This window comes from Arachis ipaensis, chromosome B09 (genome assembly GCF_000816755.2).
Source record: "Arachis ipaensis cultivar K30076 chromosome B09, Araip1.1, whole genome shotgun sequence".
Lineage (NCBI taxonomy): Eukaryota > Viridiplantae > Streptophyta > Magnoliopsida > Fabales > Fabaceae > Arachis > Arachis ipaensis.
In genome coordinates this window covers 70007368-70011947 of record NC_029793.2, presented here as the reverse complement: position 1 = coordinate 70011947, position 4580 = coordinate 70007368, and positions in this window count along the sequence as shown.

The following is a 4580-nucleotide window of genomic DNA, read 5'->3' as shown; positions in this document are numbered from 1 at the left end:
GCGATTCGCACAATCAAAGGCACGCATACGCGTGCCCGACGCTTACGCGTCACTTTTCAATCTGCGCGACCCACGCGTACGCGTCACATGCGACGCACAGTTAAACCACCTCAGCGCCTGATTTTAATTCTCCTTCTCCCCAATCTTAACTCTTTTCAATCCTAATTATTTCTTCTTCCTTATTCTTTCCCACTTTCTATTACTTTCTTCTTTCCTTCTTCATCTCCTTCATCAGGTTTCTTTTCTTCCTCCCATCTACTCTTTCATTATTGCATTTATTTATGTTTCTTTCTTCTCTATTTTTTCTTTTAGCTTAATTATTTATGGTTTCTTTTTCTTGCATTCTTATGTTGGTGTTGGAATTTTATTTGGATATTACCTTACTATAATAAAGCTTGTGGATATTATGAGGAGTGATTTGACAATTGACATATTAAATTGGCTCTCATATACACTTGGATTATATTATTTTCATTCCTACTTTAACTTGCTCACCAAGTGTTTGCGAAAAAGTCCTTATGGCACTTTGAATCCTATTTTCCTTTACTCTTTTACTTGAATGCCCCTTTTTCACCACACTTGTACTCCACATATATTTGGGATTATCATTCACAATTGTCATCATACAAATACTCTCTATATTGTCACATTTAATTATTGATGCTTGAGTTATGCTTCTCATGCCTAGTACTTGCATGCTTTTACTCTCTTGTATCCAATTATTATGAATTGCCTTCTCGATCTTAATTGATGTTTTACCTACATGTTGTAGCTACCATGTATTTGAGCTATCATCTTTCCTTTGGCATTCATTATCACTTGGAATTTTCTCCCTTCCGGTTCTTTAGTTATCTATATTTCACACTCTTCCTTTTTCTTCTTCCTTAGGCATGGGTACCAAGAAAGGAAAAGAGAAGGCCACCGACAAGACAGCAGTAAGGAGAGGATTAGGACTTGCAAATAAGAGTTAGCTCAATCACTTGACTTTCCTTTATTTAGTAAGGGTTAACTAAGTGAAAACAACAACCTCTTGCTATTCCACTTGGGAAAATCCAACAAGGATAGAACTTCCAATTAATCTTCCCCCGGTCAAGGCTTTTACTTTGATTACATAAATTCTCTTACTAATTTCCATTACTTTAATTTACGATTACTTAAATTTCTGTTCTTCAACTCTTAAAATTTCTCGGAAAACTCCTGATTAATAAAATAGCACCCTTTTGTCAACTCGTTGGGAGATGACCTGAGATTCCTACTCCCAGTATTTTTATTCTAAAATTTGTGACAACCCTTTCTAAATTGAATAGCGGAATTTCGTCAGTTAAGAACTGTACTTGTAACACTGTTCTTACTATAATTTCTTAATCGGCAATTTTCTGCCACGTCAAGCCTTAAAGTGGAAAAATAATAAATGTCCTTATTTGGATCTTTGATTAGCTTAGACTAGTGAGAGTGTGTATGATTTAAGTGTGGGGAAGCTTGAAAACATTGGTTGATGTAAAAGTGTATTGTTGTATTTCTTTGATTAAAGATCTTGGGATTTGAGTGCATACTCATGTATTAAATGCTTAAACCATATGTATTGACACTTTTGTGTACATATTTTAGCTTGAAAAATTAGTTAGAAAAAGAAAAAAAAGAGACAAAGAAAGCAATAAAAAAAAAGGGACAAAATACCCCAAAGTAAAGTAACAATAACAATGCATATGAGTTGTGATTAAAAAGAAAATGCATGAGTGTGTAAGAAAAGTGAGGAATGGGTAGTTAGGTTTGCTTTGAGTTGTATAGGTTGTTATGTAGGTTAGGTAAGAGTTTAGGCTAATCAAAGATGCAAATTTTAAGCTCACTTGATCATATGCATCCTTACCTTTACCCTAGCCTCATTATAACCTATGGAAAAGCCCACATGATATTTGTATGCATACATTGAATAATTTTTGATTGTTAGATGAAAAAAAAATCTTAGAAAGCATGATTAGAAGAAAATTGAGTGAATCACCCCTAAACACTTGAGCGACTAGAGCGTATACACATTCGGTGAGGGTTCGATTGTCCAATTACATGTTTTCACCTATGCTTAATTCTTATCTTGCAAGTTTATAAATTCTATTCTAGAACTCAATTCAATTGTGATTTGAATTGTTTTAGCCCTTATGTTTATATATGTATTGTTGGAAATTGATTTATTTTGACTATGTGGTTGCATTCATATAGGTAGATTGCATATAGGTAGTTTCCTTGCTTTGAACAAATGTAATTCCTCTTCTTATCTTTCTTTGGTATAGCATGAGGACATGCTATTGTTTAAGTAAGGGGATGTGATGAATCCACATTTCATGATATTTATTTGCTCTATTTGGGTGGATTTCATCAACTTTTCTTGCACTTATTCATTGAAATCGCATAGTTTCATGATTTCTTCTTAAATTGTGCTTGAAAGTAAAAACATACTTTTTAGGCCTTTTAATTGCTAAATTTTATTCACTTTAATCCCATTTGATGTCTTGATATTTTTGATAAGTGATTTCAGGTTTCCAAGGCAAGTATGGGTTGAAGAAGTGAGAAAAAGAGCATGCATAAGAGAAGAAACCATGAGAAAATGGAGTTTGGAAGATTCATCACCCGTACATGCGCAACAAGTGTTGCGTGTGCACGCACAAGTGCGAGCTTGGCGACGTGTACGCGTGGGAGTAAATTTCGCCAGGTTACGCATACGCGTGACCCACATGTACACGTGACCCGAGTCACGTGAGCTCATTAATTGCAAATCGCTGGGGGCGAATTCTGAGCCTCCAAAACCCAGTCCAACTCATTTCTGAAACTATTTCAAGCCAAAGTGAAGAGGAATGAAGGGGGAAAATTAGGTTTAGCTTTTACATGTTTTTGTCTTAGTTTTCTATAAAGAGAAGCTCCCCTCCCCCCTCTCTCTAGAATTATGTTAGATTTAGTTAATTTTCTCTTAGTTTGATGCTTTAATTCTTGTCTTGATTTAGTTTCTTTACTATTTCTTCTTCTAGCTTCTTATTTCTTTTAGTTTTACTTGTTATTTATTTTATTTGGTTATTTCATTGTAATGAATTCTTTGTTAATTTTAATTTCTATTAATGAAATTTATGTTTTTTGTGCAATTAATGCTTGTTTGAGTTATTGTCATTATTTTCTAGCTTTTGGTAGTTAGATTTTATTTTTATGCACACCAAGTGTTTGATAAAATGCTTGTCTTAGCTTTTACCTAGTTTTTCCTTACTCTTAGCTTGGAATTGATGACTTTGGTGACCCTTGAGTCATTGATGTCCATTCTTGATTGATTTATTATAGTAGTTAGTTGATTTAGTTTCCATTGACTCTAAGTCTTCCATTAATAGAGTTGACTAGGACTTATGGATTGAAATCAATTATGCCTATTTGACTTATCCTCGATATAGGGTTGACTAAGTAGGATTAACCCTTCATAATCATCATGTGTTTGTGGTCAATGGCTAGGATAGATAACCTTAGCTCTCAATCCATGCCAAGAGGTTTTTAGCACTTGAATTTTCCTTTCCTTGCTTTATTTGCTTTGACTTTTAATTCCTTGCATGGTTGTTTCATTTCCTCCTATTTACATTACTTGCTTCTCTTGCAATCAACCCCATTTCCCCATAGCCAATAATTGAGCATTTCATTGCAACTCCTAGGGAAGACGACCCGGGACTTAAAAACTCCTGGTTATTTTGTATTGATTGTGACTAATCTTTTGAATTAAAATTTGATTGATGGTCGATTGTCGGGTTGGGTCTATACTTGCAACGCCAATTTTATTTTGAGAAAAATTCCTAACTCGCTCTAGGCCAATCGTCAAATTTTGGTGCCGTTGCCGAGGACTTACAATGTGTGCTATTTATTGGCTATTTTAAATATGTTAATATGTAAATAGCTTGATTTTTGGTTGTCTTTTATTTTAGTTAATGGTTAGGATTGGGATCTCGGAGGACATTGGAAATTCAAGCACTGGTGGGGAAGTCAAGTACAAGCCACTATAACAAGGACTCTCCCAATTGTCTAACTTAAAGAGCATAAATGAAAGTGCTAGGTGGGAGACACTCCCACTATGGTAACACCTTTCCAATCCTCTCTTTGTATATAGTTTTAATTCATTGCATTTTGTTTCTTGTAGATAGCTTATGTTTAGTTTAATTTCAAGCTTAGTTAGGTTAAATTTTAGTTTGGATAATGTGGTTGTGCAATTTTGGATGTTTTGGGATTGGAATCCTTTTGTTGAGCTCAAGTTTGGTGCCTTAAAGCTCTAAAAGTTTTTGAACAAACAGAGCATGTGCGTGCGCACACACCTGTGCGTACGCACACCCACCCCAATTTCTGCACCTGTGCGCACGCACACACCTGTGCGTACGCACACCCCTTTGCATAGGCCCTGTTCGGAGCACTTGCACACCTTGTGCATTCACGTCTCCCTCTTTTGGCCTCTTGTGCGTACGCACGGACCTGTGTGCTTGCGCACAGATGGCGAATCAGGCATTAAATTTTGACGTTTCATTTTCTCAAAAAAAATTAAATAAAATATATATATATATATTGCCTTT